Below are 8,622 nucleotides of genomic sequence, written 5' to 3'. Positions count from 1 at the left end.
GGGTCTTTGCCCCGTCCTCCGCGGGGCCTGCGGGGCTCTGATGGAGCTGTTGCTACCAACACGCCCTACACTGGGAGCCCCCAGAGTCCCCTGGGCTCCACGAGAGGAGGGCGCCGGTGTCCTTAGGCGACTCCTAGACGGTCCCTTACAGGGCCCTGCTGAAAGTGCCTAAGTTTGTGATGAACGTTTGTTTTTTACAAGCTGAACCAACTTCAGTGTGGGACTCTGGGATTCACTCTTTCAGGCTCGTCTTTCCAGATGCAGAACAAGAGGATCGGGCAGGTCTAAACTGACCAGGTCTAGGTATCAATGTACTTTCTGCCTTAGAAACGTCCCGATGCCTAATTCAGATACCGGGGAGAAACCGCCCCATTCCCGTCAGGCTGCAACTCAAAAGCACCTCCCAGCCCGACAGAGGGTCCCGGGGAGGCTTGGCCTCCAGGGCATGGAGCTCCCGGAGCTGAGAAGGACCAGGACTTTGGGGAGCACTTGGGAAGGGACGCGGCAGCCCGCGGCCCCGGGACTCCCTCCACACGCTGGAGGTGCCAGCAGCGGGCGCGGTGGGGAAGCGGACCCCTGGACGCACCGCAGGCTCCGGGGCAGAGGCACGATGCCCCGCGCAGCCTCACCCCTCCTCCTCATCTTTGAAAACTTACTACCTTGATTTAAAAAACGTCTTTCCTTTTCTAACAAGGAAAATAACAATAGTCATAATAATGAGAAAAGCAAAATAAGCACATGTAAGTGCATTTTTTCCGCAGAGATTTATTTTTGTTGATGACTCTGACACTGGTCAGGGAGAGAGGAAAAGGTGGGGGGCCCCGCATGGAAATGCACCCCGAGGAGGGGCGGCTGCTTCCTGCGTGGGTGGGTTTGGCGCTGGGGTTGGTTGGAATCCGTTGCTGAAGTTTTCCTTTTGTTCACTTTTATAAATCCTCTCCCTGGGCTTTGGGGTGTCCCCCCTCCCCCTCCCTTCCCCTGCCCCCCAATTTCATTTTTAAAAAGCGAGCTCGCTCGCCAGGTGTGTCCCCCAAGCTCTTACGGCTCTAATAAATAAGGAGCACCTGTAAAACAGTAGCTTGACTTGCGAAGTGAGTGTCAAAGGAGATCGTAGAAATAGTCTGTCCACGGCTCCCGGGGCCACGGGCTCCGCCCGGCGGGCAGGGGCGCCCCGACTCCTCCAGAGGGAACAATTGCTTTATTTGAGTTAGTAAACAGATACACTGAATCACAAGGTGATAGGATTTTTTTTTTTTTTTAGTTTTCTTTTTTTTTTTGAATTTTTTTTTTTCTTATTTTCTCTTTTTCCTGTACTCATCAGAATGGGATACTCCACGACCGTCTCACCAACTCCGAGGCAGTCCACACACTCGAGAGGACTTCTGGACGCGCAGCTACGACTGTACAAGTGCACACAAGAAAATCTACCCTGTATCCTCCACCCACTGATTGAGGATCGAATTGCACATTTCTCTTGACCATGACAGGAGAAAGCAAACAGTGAAACGGAATCATGGGCGAGCTTTCTCACTTAGCCCCGCGTTGTCGCTGGTCTGTCCATACCGTTCTAATTATCATGAAAGGGCTCTGCGTTCGGAGAGATCGCCTCGCCGGCTCCCCGGATCCCCGGGAACCATCAGGGTTGAAATTCCATCCAAGTCTTTCGTGATGCCCAGCGAATACTGCCCCCCCCTCGGATTGTTTTACACCTTGAGGGCATTTTGGTCTTCAGTTCAGCACTCTTGCTCTGTTCCCAGACGGGGCGCTATTTAGGGGAATTGAAAGAGAAGCTGAGAAGAATAAACATTTACCGAGTTCTCTTGGCATTCAGTGTCTGAAAAACCACAGTATAAACTATTCATGCTGCTCCTTATATCTGTCAAATCGAAAATTAAAAGCCATAAAAGTGTAACACTGAAAATATGGCATTAAAAAGGATAAAGGTGGCCTTCGTTAAAAACAAAACAAAACAGGAAAAGTATATTAGCCAATAAAATATTCTAACTCTTCATTTAAAAGTGCATCCTGGGCAGCACAGAGATGAACCCGAGGCGCTGGGACCCCAGTCCGACCCTTCTCCACCCTCCGAACATGAACAGGTCCCCAACCGCACAACGCAGATCACAACTCAGTGTAGCAGCAAGTCCACAGCAGTTTTTTAAAATGATTTTTAAAAGACTTTTGTTTTCAAATCCAGACCATCTTCCAGCCTCACCCTCTGTGCCTTGAAGATGGAGCAGGAAGTACCGACATTGCTCCTTGTGGCTTGTTGGTGTTTTGTTTTTTTAAAAACCAGGAGTGAAATCCCTAAATTCCTCTGGGGAGAAGCAGCGATGGTGGCAGCAGGAAGGCTGGGCCCCCTTGGCGGGTCCAAGACGCGCTGGCTTCTCTGGGCCTGAGGCCACCGAGGGAGGGCTGCTTCCTCTGAGATGCTCAACCACAGGAAGCGGCTTCATTGGCTTGAGTTTTAGCCAGAGGGGGTGGTGAGCTGACAGCTGGTGTCAGGGACGGTGGGACATGGTTTGCTCTGCGCCCTCTCTCCACGCTAGGTACCCTGTGAGTTCGTGTTCCTGGAAGAAGAGAAGTGGCCATCAGAACCCACCGATGAAGCCCCCTGCCCCCACCCCGACAGCAGTCCGAGCAGCTACTCTGCCGCCGGCAGGACAGACCTCAGCCCAGACCCCAGAGCTAAGGCGGCACCGAGTGGTTTCGACATGACTCTTAAGTCGCGTTCTGCTCAGGGTCAGCCCCGCCAGTTTTGTGTGAGGAAATGAAACCCGAGCCACTTCTTGGAAGACCAGCACCAGTCTGGGGCACCGCCCTCAGCCAAAGACCTCGGCTGCATCCCTGGAGACCTGGCCCCATTCGCCCAGGGTCACCCCAAAGCCAGGCTAGGTCATCAGGGGACCCTGGAGCTCCCGACCTTATGCCTGGACTCCATGCAACAGCCCTGGTGTTTGCTGCAAAGGAGGAAAGCCAAGAGATTCACTTTATGGCACATGAAACATTCCTGTGGACCTGTGGACTGCTCTTCAGACGTTTCCTAGGGAGGCAACTGAGCTGGAAATGCCCCTCTTGCACTGGCAAAGGGTCGTGCATGACAAAGGTGAGCCATTGCTACCTCTTACCCACATCGAGCAGTTGCATGGGACTGGAAGACAGTAAACCAACCGGGCCTTGGGATCCCAGGACAGAGGCTCTGACCTGGACTGCATACAGGAAATATTTCTGTTTCTGGGGAGTGCCCACCCCAGCTTTCACCACAGACCTTAGGCTCAGCCCCTCTCTCTCTCCTGGCTTATTTCAGTTGCTACCAGTCCCTTGGTTTGAAATACAAGCTCCACTCAGTCCCTCCCAGTAATACAAGCTCCACTCAGTCCCTCCCAGTAAGCAGCCACTTAGAAACCTGCCAGCCAAACCGGGAAGTCCCTGAGGTCTGGCCTGTGTCTGCTTCACCCACGTCTCTGCACCCAGCCCCTAGTTCAGCCTGAAGCATATTTGGTGAATGAATGAGGATCAAGCAGCTCTCCAACCCCCGTCCTCCAAACAGTACCTTTTTTTCCAGCCAATAAATAGGGAGGTCAGAAATATGAAATTGGGCTTATGTGAGGTGGTGCCAGAAGACTTGTAAACCTCTTTACAACTGTCAAGATTATTTCTGGAACAATGAACAAATAACTTCAGAGAGGTGATAGAGTTTAACATGTGAGGGGGAAGGTCCCAGAGATAATTCATTACAATTTCCTCATTTTGTAGATGAGGAGATGGAGGCCACAGTGAGACCTGGAAACTCGCCCAGGGTGTCTGCAGCATGAATTCAGCACACATGGGCGGAGGTGAAAATGCCCGTTGGGGGGACTAGGTACGAGCTTGTGCTTTGAACCCTGCTATCCAAATCCTGGTGTTAATGGGAACGACGACGACAATCGGCCAAAAAACAAGGTTTGGGAATCTGAATGTGCTTGACAGGAAATGCCTGAGTTCCCCAAATCACATTAAATCGCCACATCTGGGCGCCTTTAATATGTATATTAAATCACGAAAGTGAAAATGTGAAACAGCACAAATAGGCGGCCCGGGTGGGATTCCAAGGCGTAAACTCTCCCCACTTGGCACAGAGCTGGAAATGCGCGTATTTATCTCTGAATGAAGAGCTCGCTTTGATTTCTTCTTTTTCTCTCTTCTCTCTTCCTCCCTTCCTTCCTTTCTTTTTCTGAGACTGAGACAACGGCAGGAAGGGAAACAGGAGCCGCCATCACATGAGAGGCCGCGGGGGCCCTGGAAACAGCCCCGAGACGACCGACCGACCAAGCGGCCGACAGGCCCAGGGCTGCCCCTCGGCGGTCCCCCCACTTCGGGGGCACAGCCTGGAATTTGCTGTGCAGGGAGGGAACCTGTTCCCACCTCTGGGCTTGGGACCAAGAGGGACCAAATCTTCGGGTCAGAGGGGACCTCTGAATTCTTTCTTTAAAAAGGAAAAGAAAAAAAAATTTTTTTTTTTCCAATTGGGAAACACCATTTTGAATTACTTAAGGATGCTGCAACCGCCTTCAAAAGGATGTAGCTTTTTCCTCTCATTTAATCACGACCCCGCAAAGAGGAATGTTTCTTAAATAAGTTCCTTTGCATTCAGAGCCCCTTTGGACAAAGGCTGAGCGTGGACAGCGGCGACTTGGAGAAAGTTTCAAGGCTTTCCTAAGGGCCTGGGGCGCGGGGTTCCAACGGGAGCCGTTCTGGAACCTGAGCCGCCGCGCCTGCCATCCCGAACACTGTAATGACCAGTATTGTTCTCTGGTATCTATTATTGTCTGGTAAATATGTGTTTTCCCCCAAAGTTCTAAACGGTGCAGCTGCACCCACTCTATTTTTCGCAGCCGCGCTCCTGCTGCTCGGAAAGCCTCCTCGCACCAAGCTTATTTGGAGAGAGCGGCCAAGCAGGCAATGCGCACAACACTGCTTCCCTCTCACCGGGACTGGCCGCGGCCGGGATGCCCACAGAGGCCGGCGGCGGGGGTACGAAGCCCTTTCAGCGGGTGACACTTGAGGAGGGGTGTACTGGCGTCACCCTCATTTGTTCTTCCGGTTCTGGTTCCGGGCAGCCCGCTCGCGCTGGAATCAGTGAACGCGGAGAACCAGGCTTGGGCGTCCCCTTCCTGCAGCCTCTGCTGGGCGAGGCCCGAAGGCCGGGAGGCGGGAGGAAGCAGGCCTGGGCTTCTGGAGAGCGTCCGCGCCGCAGGGCCCACAGCCTCGGCGGCTTCCCGACGTGCCCTTCGGAGCGGAGGGGTCGTAGGGGAGATCCGTCCCGTCTAAATTCCACGGTCTGAGTAGAGGGGACATTTCTACTACAAGGGAGTCAGAGACGTGAGTTAGAGTCCAGCATGGCCCCTACCTAGTTGTGTGACCTTGGGCCTTAAAACTCCCCAAGCCTTGATTCTTCCTCTGTGAAATGGGAGCTGGGTTAAGATTTTCTGTTATATTTTCCATCTCTCATATTCTGTGATTATTTGGGCCACAGCCAGTGTCAAGTATGTAGGATTATGAACTTGAGCAGCTGGACATTAATCATTGTCAGTGTATCAGGAAAACTGAATTTCTGGACCCCAACGTCTGAAGTTTCAGGGACAGACACACCGCCCCCCCTCTGGCAGAGATTTTCAGAGTGTCCCTTAATGCAGGGGGTTTGCAATCGCGCCTCACGTCCGAGCCAAGTATGTGCTGTGCGTGAAGGGCAGTACACCGTGCATGGTCTCCAGAAAGCAGGCATCGCCAGGTGCCTTAGAACTCCTGGCCACCTGCCCCGCTCAGCCAGAGGAATGAACCGCCTTCCCCATGGAATCCTAACTGTACAAGTGCACCGAGATTCCGTCCACTTCTTTCTGTCAGGACGGCACCACCAAGAGAAAAATGTGTCTGAGCACTAATAAATTCTTCCAGTGTTGATAGTGTCAAAATATGGCCATTCTCACCTTCTCTTCTTTGGCCTTTATTGCCCAAGACTTATGCTGGACCCTGGTTGCGTTTAAAAGCAAATTTCCTAATTTCCAACCAACCACTCCAGAAGCAAATGTAGGTCTGGAGAAAAATGTCAGTCTTATTCTATATTCCAGTGTTTCCAAGCCAGTCCCCCCTTGGTGCGAGAGTCCACCTGCACAGGAAGCCAACCTCAATGAGTTGAGTACATTTCCCAAACTTTTATTCTTCTTTCCTTCCCCAAATACCTCTGTAATTAGCCTACTCAAAATCCTGCAGTTCTGTCTTACCTGCTTCCAAGGAAGACTCTCATGTCCAACCCCTGTATTCCCAGGAGTCTAAATCCCCATGGCATCAACTCTGTGATGTGCCAGTAGCACCCGTTGCCAAGCCAGCTCGCCTTTGTCCAGCTGTCTGGACCCCGACCAATGATCCACTGGGGCACATCGGCCCCTCACTTATCATGGTTAAGCGCAGCCATTACCTGTCGGCTTCAGCCTCCCTGTTTATCTGGGACAATAATGAGTCCCTGGGGACGGGACTGCTCTCAGGTAGCCACAGCTATCCTGGGACATTCACAATGGCAGAGCCCTGTGGTTAATGAACGGAGCCACCTGCCCAGCGGATAAGCCCAGGTGTGAGGCCAGGGAGTGGTCTCTGCACCCAGCCCCACCCCAGAACGGGCTGTGGCTTGGCAAGGTTTTGCCAAAAAAATGGTTCCCTTCCTCCCCTGCCAACTACTGCTTCATGAATAGCTCTGAAATGGCTTTTACCAAGATGGAAACGGTTTCCACTTAGGAAGTGGATGACATCTCTTTCCCTAGAGCTCATTAGTTGATGAAAGTAATTAAAAGTCATCCTTTCCCCTTTCTAGTGTGTTTGTTATGGGAAACAACCCTGGCGAGGGGTGAGTGTGGGGGCCCAGGGTAAGCTGGGCCGAGCTGCGCTCCTGCTTGGGTGTGAAAAGCAACTTGTTACCACTCAGTTACTCATCCGTGCCTCTGATAAGCTGGGGTCTATGTATATTTAAAAGAAAAAAAAATTAAGCCAAATATAAGGCCTTGCTTTTCTTTTTTGCATTTTTCTTCTCTAGCAATCTCTCTTATTTTACCCCTTAATCAGTCAAAATCACACCCATATAGACCACCTACTGGGATGACTCCACGTTTACTTCTTTGTTTTATGAATGAAGACTTTGGTGTTCTTTGCTTATTTGGGTGTATGAGTTCAATGGGTACCGAGGCCATTTCTTCTTCCAGATGGTCACCGCGCATCCTTGCTGGCCTCTAAGTGTTCCTGGGGCAGGGAGCCCTGAGCCCTGGACGCCTGTCGTGCACCCCTACAGCAAGTCCTTTTCTTCAGCCTGGACAACGAACCCCTTTACCTCGAGTCCCTTCTGGAAACTGGGGCTTTAAGCAAACCCATGACCCAGTGTCTGAGCCCTTCCACAAAGCGTGCAGGGGTCCCTAACTGAACCCCCTCACAAACGCCCTGCAGCAGACAGCTACATCCTGTCCCGAAAGACAAAATAAAATGAAGAGTCACATGATACGGCTGATGTCCTGCAGGAATTGTGAGGAGCCAGGTGCCCTCTGCCCCTGGCGTTCAGCAAGCGTCTTCCCGCTGTGGGCTGGGAAGTCGCAGTGTTTCCAAGAAAGGAGTCAGATTTTATTGAGCACCTACTTTATATCAAATATGTGCTGAGCACTTTTATATACTTATTTCACTTATGCACTTATTTCATTGAAACAACAATGCTCCTGAAGTATTTGTTACTGTCCCCGTTTTACAGATGAGGAAACTTCCCCAGGAACGGTACAGAACTGACTCGATGAAGGTCGCCTGCTAGAAAGGGACAAAGCTGGACTGAATCCAGCGCTACGCCTCCAAAGTCCACGCTCCCTGCTGAGGAATGCATCCCCCAGCCTGGTTTCCCCTCGCCCCTTCCTAGTCCTGACAGGCTGGGGTCACAGCGTCAGAGCCGAGAGACATGCACAGTCCAGCTCCTTTGCTGTGCAAACAACAACTCTGAGAAATTATTTGAGGAGAAATTATCATTGGATTTTCATTCAAGTCCCATCCAGTATACAAACCAGCTGATGCCAGGTCACGTGCCTCTCAAAAATTCTGCTTAGGACAAAAAATGTTAACGTTTATTGTGCTAAGGTTGATTGTGTTATTTCTCTCTATCTATATTATCTGAACACAGGCATTCCAGGTTTAAAAAAAAAAAGAACCCTGAGAAAAGAGTGGCTTTATGTGCAAGTACTATGATCTATGAATGAATAATAGATTTTAAGATTTTAGGTGAGGTCTGGGAAAGTGGTCTTTCTGACACTTTATTTTTCACAACCAACCGATTAGTGGGGCTGGGGTGTAGGATGGGGCAAGCTTCATATTCATAGAAATGTATTTTCTATGGAAAATAAGAGCAGGCATGCTGATTCCCAATCCCTCTGCCCCCAAACAGTCTAGAAGATGGATCGTGTGATGGATAATTGCTTCTCTGCAGCCCTTCACCCTCTCAACCCCAGACAGTCAGGCACAACCTATTCCCACGCTGAAATCAGCTGCCCGACAGGATGCGAGGCCATGGGTGGTGAAAATATGACTCTGGTCCTTGGCACAAGGCGTGTAACCCAAGCAGCTCAG

The 8,622-nt window shown here is 51.1% G+C and overlaps 1 protein-coding gene across 5 annotated transcripts in view; it reads right to left on the bottom strand.

The window, feature by feature from the left end:
* Nucleotides 1-745: 745 nt before the first annotated feature.
* Nucleotides 746-8,622, bottom strand: part of SOBP (sine oculis binding protein homolog) — a 148,480-nt gene continuing 140,603 nt past the window's right edge. For all 5 annotated transcript variants that reach the window (XM_036902899.2, XM_036902900.2, XM_036902901.2 and 2 more), the window contains one exon: nucleotides 746-2,570. The gene's annotated coding sequence lies outside the window, so the exon portion shown is untranslated. The remainder of the gene's footprint in view (nucleotides 2,571-8,622) is intronic.

This window comes from Manis pentadactyla, chromosome 12, assembly GCF_030020395.1.
Source record: "Manis pentadactyla isolate mManPen7 chromosome 12, mManPen7.hap1, whole genome shotgun sequence".
In the NCBI taxonomy this organism is placed as follows: domain Eukaryota; kingdom Metazoa; phylum Chordata; class Mammalia; order Pholidota; family Manidae; genus Manis; species Manis pentadactyla.
This window is presented reverse-complemented; position numbering and strand designations above follow the sequence as displayed.